The 18,422-nt window shown below is 43.9% G+C and overlaps 1 protein-coding gene and 1 long non-coding RNA gene across 2 annotated transcripts in view; both read right to left on the minus strand.

Moving 5' to 3' along the window:
- LOC140690377 (uncharacterized) overlaps positions 1–18,223 on the minus strand; it is a 29,706-nt gene extending 11,483 nt beyond the window's left edge. The window contains exons 1-2 of the long non-coding RNA XR_012065644.1: positions 18,002–18,223; positions 17,646–17,709 (exon numbers count right to left, since the gene is read on the minus strand). This is a non-coding gene — a long non-coding RNA (uncharacterized lncRNA). The remainder of the gene's footprint in view (positions 1–17,645; positions 17,710–18,001) is intronic.
- Positions 1–18,422, minus strand: part of LOC140690347 (trafficking protein particle complex subunit 9-like) — a 274,618-nt gene that overhangs the window by 23,278 nt on the left and 232,918 nt on the right. The gene's annotated exons all lie outside the window — the stretch shown is intronic.

Here is an 18,422-nt window from a genome sequence, read left to right on the forward strand (position 1 = left end):
CTCTCTGGGCACACACGTAAGAAAACTGAAAACAAATGTCCACATAAAAACTCCTACAGGAATATTCACGGCGCCATTACTAGTCAGAGTCAAAAAACAGAAACAACCCAAATGTCTATCACGTGATGAATGGGTAAACAGAGGGTCTCAGCCATACAGTGGAATATTATTCAGCAATAGCAAAGCATAGAGTACTGACCCAGGCCACAACGTGGTCAAACATTGAACACGTTACTCAGTGTGAAAGAAGTCAGTCACAATAGACTGTTCCACTTACATGAAGTGACTCGATTTACATTAAATGTTCAGCACAGGTAAATCCACAGAGAGAGAAAAGTGGCTCCCTGGGGCTGGGGGAGGGTGGGGAAAATGGGAATGACTGCTTGTGCATATGGGGCTTCCTGTTGGGGGATGAAAATGTTCTGAGATTGACTTAGATGCATAATTCTGGGCATAGAGTAAAAAGTGCTGCACATGTTAATGGGTGAATTGTATTAAAACTGTTAAGGAAAAAGAACCTATGGCCAGTACCTTCAAATAGTAAATGCAAATTGCTAACTTTTAATACAGGAAGAAGAAACTGCCCTCAGCATGAAAGCAGGAGATCAGCAAATGTGTGTTAACCGAAATTGGACAAGAGAAATTCACTTGAAACTGTTGCTGAGTGTTCACGAAATATTCAGAAATAGGAAAATCAGTTTGACATCACCAAGAAGCCTTCTGCTTCAAATGCAGATCAAGGTTTTAGCAAGTCCAGCTGCTAGAAATGATCAGAGAAGAAACCTGGTTCTTAAAACAAGCATCAGAAGCAACAAGGAAAAGGTGATGAGGAAAGCAGGCGGCCGAATACCTGGAACAGTTTGCTACAAATTATTTCTCCACTGAAAATTTAAAAATAAAATGAAAGTGATGAAATACTCTGTTGACCTCACGTGAATGGGCTTCCTTCGGGGCTCGACTGTTCTGTAACCCTGAATGAGAGACTGAGGAAACAGCATGGCTCCTGGAAGTCCCCATGTGACTGCCCACCAGCACGCTGACCACCATCACATCTGCCAGGGTTGAATTGTAGAGAAGAGACCAACTTCGGAAAGGCACAGGAAATGTTGACAAAGGAAGAAAAGGCTGCGGTCAGTCCTGGGACAGAGGCCCTCTGAGCAGAGGCCAGAAGGCTGCAGGTGAACTGTAGTGTCCCTGGGGCAGGAAGGGACCACTAGGGGAGCATATCTCAATTCTCTTCTCTCTCTCCCTCGGGTAGGAGAGATAAAGCCTTCATCGTTCTCACCTGGAACTGTGGGTTCTGGCTGGCAGAAGTCTTACCGACACGGAATGATTACTCAAGACTCTGTGGAAATAGTCAAGAAATAGAGAGGGAGTAGGGAGCCAAATCCACGAACATCTCAAATGCTCCCATATTTATTGTGTATAATCAAAGTAAAAAGTCATTAACAGCTACAGTGTTGATAGTAAACAGAAACCTGGGGAAAGAAGGGATCAGACAGAGATTGTAGAATCCAACATGAGTACAAAGGCTTAGTGTATCTTTAGGGAAGTCATGGGGTGAGGGGAGTAAGATATATTCTTTAGATATGTCAATTACACAGCAGACCACCAGAGCAGCTAGGTCCTTGTTTTGGGGATAATAGACTATCTAACTGTACACAAGCCCAGCGTTTATAGCTGAGGGCCTAGGTCATTGCTTTGCAATAAGCTGAGGGCTATCTAAAACCTCAACTTCGCAAGCAAAGCATTGTCTCTGCTTTTTAAGGCAAGGAGACAGCAGTGAGGATGCACAGGCGCTTGTTTGAAAAGCAGTTACTAAGCATATTTTTTTCTTCTTAAAGTTGACAGGAGGCTGGTGTCTGTTAAAATTTCTTAACCCAATCATGGGCTCCCACATGGAACCATTTTGGAGGACACCCTAGGATGACAAATCCTGGCTCTAGGCCTTTTCCTGCCAGCTTCAGCCACTCTAGCAGGGTCTAGGCACATCCCTGAATAACGATCATACAGAACCACCCACATTCTTAATTCCTGGTGCTTGAAACTTAATTTTAGCTCCACACAACTTAACGTAGAAACGTTTCAGAAATAAAAGATATTATAATCATTTTATATCTCATCATTTTACTGATTTTTCTGATTGCTCTAAGCTGCTGCTTCTTGGTAAAGCACTTAATTCTGCAGGTGAATTCAGTACTATCTTTGGGCATAACTAGCCAGTTTGGTCTCGCTAACTTCTATTGGTCAAATACCGATACACTTAATTGATTTCATTGTTCATCAATTTCATCTGGGAGGAGAGGGAGTATCACTTTGTTTCCCAGCCCACACTCAGCTTTTTATCATGAGCAACTCAGACCTCCGGAAACCAAAAAAACGCATTTGTTTCCCTTCTAAACTTTCAACAAACCCAACAGGATACATCAGCCTCGAGAAAGAATTCAACACAAATGTTTAAAGAAAAATCTATAAACCTGAAGCAACTCCATATCCGAATCATGATACACAATGACATGAGAGTAAGTGTGTCTGGCACAAAGCATGGGTGAGCCTCACCACCTGATTTTTATTCTTCAAAGGAAGGAAGGTTTTCCTATTTTTTATTATCGCTCTGCCATTGTTTCTTATTAAGCCAAAAACTAGTTTATCAAATAATTAAGCACCGCAATAACAGATTTTTGTTGTATCAATTACAGAATGCATTCAGAGGGGTAACGAAAACCCACCTCTGTAAAAAATGCAAAATTTCTTCCCCTGTGAAGAACACGTATACAAAATGCAACAGAGAATTCAAACTCTTGTGGAGAGGAGCAAAAGCCAAAGAAACAAAGTCATTAATGTGAGTCAATTCAAAATTCACTGGACAATCATGTTCAACGCACTCAATGAAATTTAAAGGCACACTGCAAACCATTCACTTAATGATCTGCAGGCTAGAGGAAGAATTTCCCTCTTTAACAGACAACAGTAATCAATAGGGTGCCCCACCAAACAAGGATGAAAGAACAATCAGGTTTTTAACAGTTCTGATAAATCAGCATGTTCTAAAGATCAAAATCCAGAAATTTTAAACATTCATTCACACCACAATGAAACAAGCACTGAAAAAAAAAAAAAACCCGCAGAAACTAAGCACATAAATCATGTACCTGGATCAATGAGAACTTCGTGTAACGCTGGAAGAAAAAACAGGCTATAGCCTTTTACTTGAAAAAATAAAACTACTTTTAAAGATAACTGCTAAAACACATTTCATCATTCATGTTGCCTTGAAAAATCTGAGGCACTTGTATCTGATCAGAAAAGCAATTCTGAGTAATAGCAGGTTACAATTCAGTGCCAGTTTGCTTTAGAAGAAAAGAGAAAAGTTACTGTTTCTCATATTATGCATGAAGTGTGAAGTGCCTCCCTGCCTCTTTCTCCTCCCGTTTTCTTAGCTCATGCTTCCCAACCCTTCTGAAATAAGTATGAGAACGACTTATTTCCACCAATATGCCAAATGACAAAAGAATATCAAGTTATTTGTGTAAATATAAGCATCCATCTTAAAGTAGAGGAGAAATATATCAGAAGTCTATATGGAACTTCTTTCTACCTTCCTGAAATCACACACACAGTCATTCACACAGACACAGACATATTCCCCCTGGATTACTGGGCACTTCACAAGCTTAGGACTTACAACTTCTAGAAGATAACTTTGTAGTTTGTTTAAAATACAAAACTGTCAGCTTTTGAAAGCCTTGATCATCTGCTAAACCATCCAAATATCAAAGAGACCCAATTAGCCTTCTCTGTAGAATGTAATTTTCCTTGATGGCAAAACAGACCCTAAGAAGTACTGGATCCAAGTCTCGTGTTTATCACTAGCTGTGATCATCTTTAAGCACATTAACAGATTCACAAATGTATGTCCAAACAACATATATTCTTATTGATATAGTATACGTGTTCAATTGCCTATACAGAGACTAGGTCCCATGATGGTGTTTAAGATCTATTTTGTGTATTGCAATATTTATTTTTAAGTGCAGACAAGGAGGGTGGGTGTTACTCACTTGTAGACCACCTGCTTAGCATGCACAATGTCCTGGCTTCAGTCCCCAGTACCTCCAAAAAAATAAATAGACATAAGGTCATATTTAAAATAAGAATATAGTTATAAAAAAATAGACTAAAAACCACTGCAATCGAGGAGCTGTAATTACAATAAAAAAAACTAGTGTTTCTATCAAATATTGACTATATACCAATCACAGAGACAACCACAAATCACACCTGATAACCATCACGTGTGATTCTCTTCAACCCTGCTAAGTAGACACGGATGAGAAACCCGGCACTGCAGATGAGGAGACAGAGCTCGGAGGAGCAGGGGACGCTGACTGCCCTGCTCCCTGTGACACCACGTCACCCCAGGGCAAGCGCTGACAGAGCTGCACTTAGGGGACACCCAGCTGCATGGAACCTTGGGGAACTGGGGAGTCCCAGAAAACACTAAAAATTGTTCAGTGAAAAACCAGCTCAAATATATTACACTGTGCCCCATCCTTTAAAGAGGAAACATGACTGAGACCTTTTTGATGCCTCCATATTCTTTCTGCCATCATCAGTTACTTGCCCTCACAGCACGACCAGTGATGAACTGGACCCCATATGAAGTGCACTCAGATGGCAGAGCTTTTAAAACTGTTTTATGAAGTTTGTAAGATTCTCTATATGCCTCACACAGGCGGTCACCAATCACATCTGCCCGGTGTGGATGTACCACCTGAAATCACTCCTTTCTGCTTTTTAAAATCCCTTCATCTAATCCAGACTTTTCAACAGCAAAGAAGCAGCTCAACCACAGACAGTGGACAGCTTTTCACCAAATTATTCGAACAACACATCAGACTACCTGGAAGCCCCTTACTTCTATTAAACCCACTTCCAGGTACTTCATCATTTTCTGATTGCTGGACTTGGACTCTGACTGGCCTACTCAGAGAGCTCCCAGCCTCATATCCGGGGGTTGGAGACGACCGTTTTCTTGCGGGAAATCAGTGAGGAAGGCGGACATCCTCCAGTCAGGTCTGCACGGCTAGAAGTGCCACAACGTTCTAAGAAATTATACCGTCATTACCACTGGGCTCCCATGGACTAGTTTCACATTAACCAAACTCATGGGACATTGATGCAAGAAAACCAGAAACTTAACTTAATGTAACAGAAGACGTGAAACTATGAACCAGCCTGCGATATCAGAGTTCAACCATGAGTACATTTTCTCCTCAACGGCAAAACCCGGGCAGTCACATGGCAAGCGTGGACAGAAGCAGAGCAGGAAGGGTTTCTAGATTAACTTAATGGACTAAATTTCTGTTATACAAACAGATCTTCTGCCTGGAAAACAATTAACGGCAATCACGGTGCACTCTTCTTGGACAGTGGCCGAGACACGACTTTGAGCACCTGTGTAACTCTCCCTTCTCTGTCCTTTCTGGGCTGATGCACAGACGTACAGAAATCCAGGGATGTAGATACATCTAAACACCCAAAGCCCATCTCTGGGAGCCTCAAAACCAAAGAGCCAGGGTTTAAATACCAGCTCTGCCAGTTACAAACTCTGTGACCATGGCAAACTTACTTACCCTCTGTGTGCCTCAATTTCCACACTGTAAACCTGGGATAACAATCAAACCTTCCTTACTCGCTTGTTGAGAAGATTGAACGATTCATTTCTGTAAAACCCTCAGAAAAGAATGTAGCACATTTTTGGTTCTCAACAAATGTCAACTTAAAAATACAGTGGTTTACAAGTCTCCTTTCTAATCGTCTTCTGTGTTTCCTGGCTAGATTAAGTCCCAAATAAAATCCTTATTTCTCCTTTTACAAACACTTGGGGTGCACCCTTCTTTTCCATCCCACCACCTGTTTAAACTGAAGGAGGGGATGCCTCTTCCCACTCCTCTGGGCCATAGAGAGTACTTCTCCCTTCACACCCTGACCTCTGGCCCACGGCTAGACCTCATCACACTAACAGAGTGATGTGTGAGTCCGGGGAGACAAGCAGGGCATGTGAAACCCTTCCTTTCCCTCCAGTGTTGACCACCATTTGGAAGCACCCAGGATGCTCAGATCCATGGCAGGACAGCCCTGTGCATGAAGGGGCAGGTCCTCTCAAGGGAAGGCTCGCTGTGGCCCAGAGAAAGCTGGGACAGGGTGAGTCTCTAATTCTGTGACACAGTATCATGACACGCATTTTCCCACAGCCCTGAAGTTCATGGAGAATGTGGCTTCATCAGTAACAAAGAAGACATTTATCACCTGCCTTGTCTTTTGTGTCATCTCTCAGTTGGCTGCTGGAGACAACATGTGTATAACTTGGATCCCCTGAGGCCCCAACATATATGAAGTAACAAAAAATTCTGTGGCTTAACGTTGGTTCATGGCGACTGTGTAACAGTTCTGACTCTGGTGATGCTAAATTATAGGTACAGAAATTATGAAACCTCCTCAAATATCTTTCATCATAAAACCAGCTTTTCTTATTTTCCTGTTTCTTAGTAGTTGCCAAAGACTCTCAAATGATGGCTTCACACAAAACAGTAGCTATAAGTTTAAGAGCCCTCTTGACAAACCCACTGTGGTAAACACTTTACATAATTACTAATTCTCACAATTCTACAAAGCAGATACGAGCATCCCCAAATCACATGCAAGGGGAAAACTCAGAAGAAACTGACTCAGGCTCACGTGGCTCAGTGGCAGCGCGTGCACCCAAACCCAAGTCAAAGCACTTCACCCCTTCGTATATGCACCAAATCTCCTACCACCAATTAACACACAGCGGCAGGGTCAATACTCAGTGAACTCAACACACTTTTTACCTTTAAGTTTCTCCAGAGGCCGCTTCTAGCTGTTTTATAAAATCCCGGCTCACTGGTTTCTAACACTGGAAGAAAAGTCCGATTTTGCCATTCTTTGCACAGCAAGTCTAAAATGTTCACAGCGAGATGACAGAATAAAACTAAGATATAAGCAGAATAATTTTTCCAGGTAGACAGACATAATGGACATTGGGCTATTCTGAAGCATTAAGCAAAGAAATCAAAATAAAATAAATTTGTTTAAGCCTTCTTTTACAAACAGGAAAATTAAGACCGTTAGAAAGTGCAATAGAGCCACCTATCGCTAAAGAGACCTTCCAGGTTGCCTGGAATGGTGCAACACAAAAATTGCCTGTAGGGTGAGAAAGGAGAATCAGATAACTAAAAGCTTATTTAGCACACACTACACTTTGCTTCGGGGGGAAGGGAGGGGTATTCAGTATTTAATATGATATTGCTAATACTCCTGAATATAAAAAAAAAGACATAGGCTCATGGAAACTCATCTTAGAAGAGGAAAGAATTCAGTCCAGCTACTTAATTTAACAGGAGGGGAGACTGAGATCTTCCTCCTGGCAATCAGCAGCAAATCTCTCCTAGGCCTCATGTCTTGCACTGTAGAAAAAACCAACAGATCTGTACTATGCCAATATTCATAAAAGTCAAGTCTGTATTTTTCCAACAGTAGGTAATCTAAGTATCTTGCAAAATATTTCTCAAAGAGCCAGGAAATAACACGTTTGTTGAAATACAAAAACATTTATTTTCATATTAAAACAGCATGAACTTAATTCTCTCTATTAAAAAAGTGACATTTCAAACAAAAATTTTATATTTTAAAACCTGTTAAGAGTGCAGAAAAAAAATCAAAATTTTCTTTAATCACTAAATAGAGAAGCTTATTCCCTGAAAATGATCAATGTGGATTTTTCTAAACTTAATGGTTCTGGTCAGAATCCCACGAATTTAAAAGTCTGAGTGGATGGTTACACGGCAACATGAATTCGGAGTTGTAACAATACACATTCTGTGTAAATAATCTTCAAGGTCGTCTGCTTAAGGCAATTTAACTAGTCCCTGTCTCACTAGAATGATACAGATTTCATTAAAACTTCATACTGCACTAAAAAAAAACTGAATCCTTGTTAGTTTAAGGCATATTCACATATATCATATATATACATATTGAATATGCATCAGAAATAAGCGACACTCTTTAGTATTCAGAGTTGATCCCTCTAAAATATCTGTCATTGTGACAGCACAGTTTTATTAAGCACCTCTTGGGTGCTTTGTATACAAGGCGTCTAACTCTCACAGTCAGACAAGGTAAACGATATTACTCAAATTTCACAAATGACGAAATGTACTTAAGCCATGAAAACAACTAACATATTCATCATCAGGAAAGAAAAGAGTCAGGATTTTATTTACAATACTCACTGACAATCTTTTCTTCCATATTAAGACTACATAAAACCATTTCAGTCTTTGTAAATTTTTCAGTCAATAAGCACCACTAGAGAAAAACAAGCAATATCATTAGCAATGATTGGACTTTCAAAGCCCACTCCTATTTTGCACTATAATCATTTTTAATGTCTTTTTTAGTGCTTACATAGCACTAAAATAAAGAAAACATAAAGTATTTAAGTCATTACTTGAGAATAAAACATTTGTGAAATGTACAATTTTAATTTATGCCACTCTATCTCACATTCTCACTGGTGTCTCTCCTTTGAAGGCCTCATCAGGCTGAGATCGCTAAAATCGATCATTTATGGACTCACAGGGGTTCGGGTAACCACTCAACGGGAGGCTGATTAGAGGAGAAATTGAGAATGCATCCTGGGCAGCCTGGATTCCAGCACCGAGCTAGCCACCGCCAGCTGCGTGTGATTTGGGACAAGCTGGCCCATCTCTCAATCCCTCAGCTGCAAAAAAGGAGACACTGATACCTACAACCAAACACCTGCTATGAAGGAAAACATGAGGAAAGCATTTTAGCCTTAGATAGGTGTCCACTCACAGCGAGTTTGGTCATTATGATGATGAGGATGGCTGTTAATAAACTAAGATAGACCAAAAAGGAGAAATCACCTTAAAGGAGAAACATTTTAAGTCAATCAGCGTTTCCTTTTGGGTGGATTGCAGAATATTCTATGGATTTTTTAAATAAACTAAGTTTTGTCCATTAATTATAGATTTACTGGTTCATGGACAAGTCTCCAGATAAAGAATTAGAGGCCTCTGACCTCTGAATACGAAGAAAGTAAATTTTAAAAAAAATCAGGAGGGAGATTATACTTCATTTGGGAGAGTATGTGCTTAGCAAGAATGAGGCCCTCAGTTCAGTCCCCATTAACTCCATTTAAAAACTTTGTTTTTAAGAAATGGAGAATTAAAGCAAAAAGATGGAGGAATACAGAATTTTTTAGAGACTCATCTCAGATTTAAGATGGGGAAGAAACCATCCATTTCTCAGAGGAAATCTTAAGAACTATGTTAATTGGATCTGAGATGTCTAGTCTTCTAACATTATTCATGAATTCATATTACCAAGTCTTAAAACTACCTGAAAACCCACAGTGGTGATACTGATCGTAACAGCTGCCAACGTGGATCGAGCTCCGGCTAGGACTGCTCTGTTCTGACATCTCTGCCCCTGAGACCTCACCAGGCTGAGAGCACTAAATTCGGTCATTCATGAGCATCTCGTGAAAGGACTCCATTGTGCTTCTCACTCCCCCCTCACCATCTGAGGGAAGCAGTGTTATCATCTCCACCCGCAGATAAGGCCACTGAGGCATAGAGACTAAACCCGTTTCACGTTACATTGTTATTAAAGGATGTCTGTATTTCTGCTGTTTTGCTTTTGACAAAGAAATCTGAGATATCAATTCGAGACTGTTAAATAATCAAGTCTGTCAGTTCTTCACCTCAAAGAGCAGATACTATAAATTCCTGACGTAGGATGAGGCTGCCGCCACAAACTGACTCAGCTTGAAATTAATATCCAAGATGAAGCAGCGGATACACGTAAATATTCACGATTGTCAACTCTGCTCACGGGTCTGGGCCCTTCACTGCCTGAACGGGGGTGAAATCCCCACCCATGTCACGGAGGGAAGCACAGATTTTCAAGGTCTCACCCAGGCTTCACGGGCTGTTTCCCCCCACAGACTGTCCTCAAAGATTAAAAAGCTCTCAAGATTTTTACACCATACAAACCCTAAAGACATATCTGCAGATGGAGCACTTTCTCAGGCTTAAACATTTTTTGCCTACACTCAGCAAGGGGGAAAAAAGAAACATGACTCTGCAAAGTCTCTGAGCCTCACCACTCACAGGAGTAGAACGGCCACAGCAGAAGATGACCCTTCACATTGCAGGATGAGAACAAAATAAAGCCGCCCCAAAAACAGGCACTCCCAGAGACAGCGCTCAGCTGCCTTCTGCGCACTCACGGTTGTGCAGCCCTCTCCACCATCTATTTCCAGAACACTTCATCACCCCAGAAGAAACCACCTGTCACTAACAGTCACTCCCTAACACCCCTCCACCCAGCCCCTTGCAACCATCACCTGCTCTCTGCCTCTGCACGTGCCTTTTCTTGGCATTTCAGGTCACTGAAATCAACAATATGTGGCCGTTTGTGTCTGGCTCCTTTCACTTATCATGCTGTTATAAAGACTCGTCCATGTTGAAGTGGTATCAGCATCTCTGTCTTTTTTTTTTTTTTTGAAAACGTTCAAGTTTATTTGAAGGTGGTAAGTACTATCAAAAAGAGTAGAGTGGAGTATAAGGGATTGGGTTTCAAAGGGAAAAGGGCGGGTTGAACAGTCAGGGTGGACTTCCCAGAGCAGGAGGCCTTTTTCATCTTCGCTTTTATTATTTTTTTTAATTCACTCTTACGTCTGAGTAATGTTCCACTACATGGAGATACTACATTCTGTTCATCCATTCAGCAGCTATGTATGTTCCAGGTCCAGAAGAATGAGTGTAAGAGGTGACTGGCAGGGATGGCACTTAAACAAAGGCAAAGATGTGCTTTAAAAAAAAAAAGACAACCAACAGAGGCACAAGGAAATTCACTGCGTTTCTGAGCAAAGTGCTTGCTTGCTTCAGCAGGTCTACCGCGCAGGGCTGGGGCAGATATTGAAAGGGATCACTGTGAGGAAGTCACCTGAGAAGACTCCCCACTTCAAGCAGCTCAGACAATTCTCCCTTATCCTTTATTGTTAGAGCCATTTTTCTAGGTTTCTCTTATTTCAAGTAATAGTACTTTAAGTACACATCTGATCATCTGCATCAGACCACCTTACCTCCAAGACACAGAAAACAATTCACTGACCGCAGCAGCTCCAGGACATAACGGTGATGGATCAGGGAGTCCTGCAGCATCCCAGCCTGCAGGTACCAACCCCAGATGTGCCCTGTTGATGTCCAGAAAGTAAAATGCATGGAAATATATCACTGCTGGTGCATGACTTATGCCCCCAAATTGCCCCAAAATCATACTGACAAAGCACTACTCAACCCACTCACTACAAAAAAATTAAAAAGCTAAGAAGGCAAATTTATGTTCTTCCATTGAAAACCAGCAACCGTCACTGCCAGTATCTGTGGTGTAATGGTCCTGACTTCAAAAACCACTGCGCAGTTACTTTACAAACGTGAAAGGCATATATGTATTCCATGTAGATGTTATTAGAGTAGGATTTTTCTTTTCAAAATTTCCAGTTGCAACATTAGCACAAGAAAGTTTATGTTTCAGCTTTAAAAGAAAATCAATTATCTTCCACTTTCTTAATGTTGATCCTATTATTATTTTATAAGGGGAGCTATGCTGCAGATTATAAACCAACTGTTTGGCTTCTGCAAATAATAGCTTTATGACTTCACTATTTCAGAGCAAACTTTAGCGATTCTTTGAGAGGTGGGGCCTGGTGCGCCCACTAACAGCTATTTAAATACTGACAAGTATGTGCTATTAAGTAATGCAAAGGCTCTAACTCCACATTAACTCAGAAACCAAAGAAACTACACCAAAACCTTACTTTATCATTTTTAAATATTCCGATTCTTTTGAATATTATATTTCTTAAAAGGTATGATTTCTTTTTGAGAAAAACCACAGCTGTATTAAATTTCCTCTCACCAAGAAAGCAATTTTTATCAAGAATAAAAACCCCTATGGAAATCCAAAACACGGGACGTTTCTAGCTAAGTGAACATGCAGATATGAACACAAACTTATGTCCTATCTGATCTCACTCGAACGAGTGCAATAAAATCCTGGGCTACCCTGGAACTTAGCTTTTCTGTTCCATATGTTGGCTGAGCTAAGATCATCACACAAGGCAGGGAAGGAGAGAAGAAAGTCCACCTGGCGGCCTCCATCTGTTTTCTTCCAGCCACAAGGTATCGCTAGAGTGGCCCCGCTAACAAGCCCGCCCCATAAGGAAATCTGGCATACACACTGCCCCTGCCGTCCCCAAGCAGCCCAGACACACCTCTCCCACTGGTCGTCTTCCAGCCTGAGAATAGTCTTCTAATGACCCCTCCAGTTGGTGGCACCCTCCTCCTCTTCCCCGCTACACACACACACACAGAGAGCCAGGGCAGCCTTCCCATAGCACAAAATTGATTACATCAACCCCACTTCAAACCCTTCAGAGGCTCCCTGGTAGAGTTCTAGCCCCACCCCTGACCCTGCTTGCCCAGCCTCACCTCAGTACCCAGGTCCCCAGTGACCTCAGGGGCCCCCTGACCTGCTCCTAATTCCCACTTGCCTCCAGGCTCATTTTGACTGTTTGTCAAGGAAGCCTTCCCTCCCTCCAACCTCCCCACTTTGTTCCTCTGTTCCTAGAACATTCTAGGCTAAGTCAACTTCTGACACTGCTAAGCTCCCAAGAAGCTAATGCATTTTGCTTACTAATGTGGGTCCACCCTCTCTACCCTAGACACTCAGAAGTGCACGTGTTATAAATAAATGAATGACGGGGTGGGTCTCAAAGGGAGAGACATACCTGCTTTCACCCATCCCGGCCCTTCTTTCTGTAGAATATCAGAAGCAAAACCAGAAGTACCTTTCCTGAGGGTCACTTCCTGCTGACAGCCTTCACTGCTCCCTGTGTCAGTTTTAGTAAAACCCAAGATCCTCCAAAGCCCTCCTCCCAGGCCCTTTCCAGTGTCCTCCCCAGCAGGGCACCCTCCACCCTGGACCACAGATGGCAGTCTCCACGAGTCCCCAACCACAAGCCTCCAGGCCTCTGCCCGGGCTACACTTGCCACATGAGCCACATTCTTGACTCCTTCTCCTGGCTGACTCTTAGTCTGTCCTCAGAACTGAATGTAGAGCCCATTTCTTCCAGGAAGTCCTCTCTGATAATACCCTTTAGCTTGTGGCTGGGCTTCTTCTACAGCAGCACTGCATGGCAACCAACTGGTGTTTGTCCACCCACTCCTTTGAGACCATGACATCTTGGAGGCCACGTGGGAAAAAGGAGTGAGATGATGAGGGGTGGGAAGAGCAAAAAGCAAAATCAGAGCCCAAGTCCCAAATTTAAGGATCCTTTCTCAGAAAAAAAGAATAAAATGTTTCATACATGTGTCATTTGGCTACGATTTTTGTGGCTCATGGAAAGCAAGAGCTTGGTGTTTTAGTCCAAGAACCAAGTTACATGCAAAGAAATGTATATATTCATATATAAAGCAAGCCAGAGCTGCTCAACAACAGTATGCTGTTAAATTCCAAAGGAACTTTGATAAAGGCAATCTCTCTCTCTCTCTTTTTTTTTTTTTTGGAATCATATAGTTTCAGAAGTATTTGCGTAACTAAGTGATTGCTACAGCCCATGATTCTGCACTGCAGTGTTTGGGGCTGTGGAAGCCCAGATTACATGCACTGTGTAAATGCAATCACACCAACACACTGACAGGGGCCCTAGTGTCTGAGCTGAATTTTCAAAGCAGACAACCTTACAATAGAACACATTTGTAAGTAGAAAGTAAGAAATGCAATGTTCTGTACTCAATTTCATACGTTATATGGGCTATTAACCAACAATGCATCTTTTCTAATGAAACCCAAAAATAAATTGCCAACGTCGATTTTCTCCATCTGATCGTTTTATGTTAACATTGGTTATCAAACCCTCACTCCATACGAAAACCTCAGGCCTAAGCTGCAGCAGAGTTACATCCCGTGGAAGACAGCCTATCAAGGGAGAACTGGAGAGTTTCCCTTCAGAAGCTGCTAAGTCTGGTTTTGCACCTGTACGTCATTTGCAACCACGTTATCGTCAAAGGAGTAAAACCTTACATCTGTAGGGTGTAAAGCACTGCAGTGCTTCCAAACCATCAAAGAACGCTGAGCTTTGTGAAACAGTCCTGAGGCACTTAAATCGTACTTTTTCTGAAAGGCTCCGAAACTGACTCACTTCACCATTCCAGGTACAACAGGAATTAGTAGAGAGAACATGCCCTTGAAGTCTGACAAGGCCATGCTTGAATCCTGCTACAGCATTTACTAGCCACTAAACGGAACAATTCCTTAACCCCTCTGAGAAGGCTTCCCAATCTGCAAAACGGGGCTGCCACCGCACACCTGGGAGGCATGGATTTGAATGCAACACGAAAGTAGGGCGGCTGCCTGGTACCTGAAACGGGGCCTGGCTAGTTTCCCTCCGCTGCCCTTGTCTCCCTTTAAACTTGCACTGTTGCCTCTGGTAAGGATCAAGCCCCAGCAAGAAACTGCCCGTTTCTTCTGTGTATCCCCAGATATATAACTTACCCTTAGGAGGCCAGAAAAACTGCCTCCTCCCCAGTTACTATCAATATTCTTTAGAGTCTGGGTTGTTTTAACTCTATTATACAGGGAGACTATTCTAGAACAGTCCAAGCACCATTCTCCACTTTGGCTCCCCTCCCAGCATCCATCCCTTTTCATTTCAGATCCTGTATGATTGCCTTCTGCTCATGGGAAATCGAGTCCGGTAGGGTGGGGACTCCCTAGGCCTCCCTCCCTCCCTCAAAAGTTAAGTGTGACTACCTTCTCCCCACTCCCCACTCCAAGTCCAGCTTCTGAGTAGTCTACCCTCCCGGACCCTGCAGACTCTGCAACGTCCCAAGACACACACGTGGCCACGAACCTCCCTTCAGATTTCTTCCTGGCTGGCCCTGCCCACCACCCGGCCCCTTAAGGATAAATGGCATTGCTGTGAAAATCCCAAACGCCGCTGACTGACACACCAAAGCTGCATGGTCTGGGCTTTCCTCCAACCGAGGCACAGCCCTGCCCTCCCCCACCCTCAGTCTGCACCTCTGGAGAAGTGCTAACCCACATGTAAGGCTGTGAACACCAGCTAAGAAGGACGAATCCCAACGTGTATCGCTATTCCGGCACCTTCACCTGATCCCCAGGCTCATAGACCCGAGTGCCTCTTTGAAGTCCTAACTTGGATGACAAATGGCATCTAAAAAATGCCTCATGTCCACCATTTACTCTGGAATTCGATTCCTGGCAGGTATCTCCCAGGCTTCCCAATTTAGTAACAGCCCCAGCACACATCTAGGTGTTTGAGGTCACATTAAATTTCCCCTGTTCCCTCCCCCCGGCCCTGCCCTGGAATCAGTCTTGTTATTTCCGTCGCTAAGCCCATCTCAAGTCTGGTTCTGCAGGGACCACGGCCGGAACCCCACAACCTCACAGCAGTGTGCAGTGAGTCACAGTCCTCTGAAGGGTGCTCCCTGGAGGGGGAGGCATCTCCTGGCAAAGGTCACCTCAGAAGGCACTGGATTCTCACAAAGGAGGCCCAGGAGAAGGGACTCAAGGTTTGTCCGTGGTCTGAGCTTTGAAGGGCCCGAGGTCTTGGGGAGCTCCTAGTGAGCAGACACAGCTGCCAGTGAGCAAAAGAGGATGGAGGAGCCCAGGCAAGGATGTTCTCACTCCGACCCCTGGGCTCTCAGGAGCCACAGGAAAGGCCTGTGTCCAGGGCACAGCCCAGTCATCACAGATCCCAGCCTGCATTTGCCAACCCAGACAGCCTAAACTCATTCAACTTGCGACACTTATTTCTGTTCTGTTCCCCACCCAGAATGTGATGGACCCATTCAGATATTCTGTCCTGACCCAAGCGAGACAAATTCAGTGAAAAATGAAGTGTCCACATTTGGACCAGAGCATGAAAGGAGAAACAATGTCTCATGGTCAGCATGATGGTGGTGGCCAAACCCTTCCCCCGGGTGAGATGAACCATGGTGGGGGTGAGAATGCAACGTCCTAGGTCGGCCAAAGCATCTTCCTCCACGGCTGACTGAGGTGTTGGTGTCTCACTACCACAAACTAACGACACGGCCGTCAGTGGTGGACGTCAGCTGCAACAGACACGGAGTCAGCTATTTACTGCCAACATGGGTTAAAATAAAGGCCGGTGCAGGGATGCCAGCACGGCTGCTGAGGCAAACCACAGACCCGGCTCTGAATGCCCACTGGCTGAAACAGAGTGGAGCCTTCGATCCCCTTTAGCGCTCCATTTGTCCACCAGGTGAGCCAGCCTCTTCGGAGAAGGCTATGTAGTCCTGATACTCAGAGAAACCAGCCTCCTAATGGGAACAAAAGAGTGGCATGGATTTTAGACACGATACTGCTCCTTTATGAAGGCAAAGTTAACTAAATGGCACGGGGTAGTTGAATGCAAAAAAAAAAGTGACTGCTTCCTCAAACAGCGTCCCCTGCAGCTGCTCACCCCCGAGCCGGCCACTTCCTCACCAGTGACCGCCGGCCTGGAAACGCCGTCACGCACGTCACACAGCGACAGCCAGGAACCACATGCCGAGCACGTTTGTGTAAAAGCCGAATCAAGCAAGATGCTGCAGACTTTGACTTTCCAATTTAAATACTCCATGAAAAGAATCCCTCAGCAGCAGCCTAAATCAATTCACATCTCACTTCTTGAAAACAAACAAATTTAATAAGGGCGCATTTGTCACCAAATATAAGGAGGACTAAACAGGTTCCTCAAAGCAAGGATTTTAACAGGTATCAAACACCAGTGGGTAATGTGCTAAGAAAGCAAATATTCCAAAAAATTACAAAATAAATAGATGACTAGGATAATACATGAATCAAGTCAGCTGTTAAGTTTTTGCTTTTTAAAGCGATGTAGACAGTACGGTGGGCGATCTGGCTATTTCCAATGCAGGGTGTGCACAGCCCACCTTTTTCAGACGTAACAACATCCTCACTGGGCAGTACAAGAGAAGAAGGAAAAAAAGAAAAAGGAAAAGAGGAACAAGCGAAAATTAGAAACACAGAAGAACAAAAATGACTTTGACAGCCTGTACAAGAGCTTAGTTGAGTGTGTGAGGCCAGGGACGCGGGGACGGTGAGACCCACGCTAACCTCCTGCTCCAGGGAAGGCAGGAGACTGTGGGGAGCGGCGCTGCCGGGGACACCAACGTGATCAGCTCCCCTAACCTAAACTCCACCTACATGCATCTAGATAGCTTTTGAGCTACAAAATGTTGTCGCATTTCAGGCTGGACAGTTTTATTCACTGCCACCAAGAGTAGCAGGAGAGAATTAGGCTCTGATCCTGCACCAAAGCATTGCTATATAAATTAATGACTGTGGAATAGTAAAAGCAACAATGGAGTAAAACTGACTGGAGAAGAACGTGCTTGACCCGAGCTCACTGGCCGCGTTATCTCACTGACGTTCAGATGCTGGCTGGGCGCTTATTGTACCAAAACAGAGAGACCCACCTGGAGGGAGGTTTAATGCGCTGCTGTATTTTGATGCCGAGAGCCATGCCTGGTACACGAGGTTCTGGGTAAACAATGGGGATAGTGTCAACCACTATGGGCTAAGCACACATCCAGCTACTCCGCCAAATCCCAAGGGCAGACTTCAAAATGCAAAAACAAGCTGGCATTCTCTGGTGGGTCTACAGACTCAGAGCCAAGCAGTTGCTGAGCAAAAATGTCACCAGTGCCTCTTATGACAAAAGAGGAAGCACTGTCCAGGGGGCTGGGGCAGGGCTCCAGGCTTCCACTGCTCACCCACCAGTGTGTGCAGGGGGATAAGGTGGTCCCTGCTTACGTTGCACCGATGTACCTACCTTGACTAATGCCTGGGGGCTCAGCAGGAGGTGACAGGTGAGGTGAACGGAGTCAGTCTGGGAGAAGCCCGGTGCTGGCAGCTGTGCCTTCAGCAGTGCCCAGGCTCCTAAACCTGCCACCTAATCTCCAAGGAGCAGAAGGGGAGTGCAGACATGTAGATCACAGGGCCCTGTGAGGACAAGTACAGATCATGGCCACGACATGCCTTGCCACTTCCTTAAGCCACAGAGGCATGTCCGGGGAGGAACTGAAAATTCATCCAGAGTTCGCCAGACACCACACGCAGGTGGGACTCGGGTCCCCTGTGCCTCTCACACACAGGGCTGGTCTGGACATTCTTTTTATCAATTCTCTGGAATCTTCTCCTCCAACTGACCAACAACCAGAAAGTAGGATCTGATCTTAGGTATGATCAAGAAT

The sequence above is a fragment of the Vicugna pacos genome, chromosome 30, assembly GCF_048564905.1.
Source record: "Vicugna pacos chromosome 30, VicPac4, whole genome shotgun sequence".
Lineage (NCBI taxonomy): Eukaryota > Metazoa > Chordata > Mammalia > Artiodactyla > Camelidae > Vicugna > Vicugna pacos.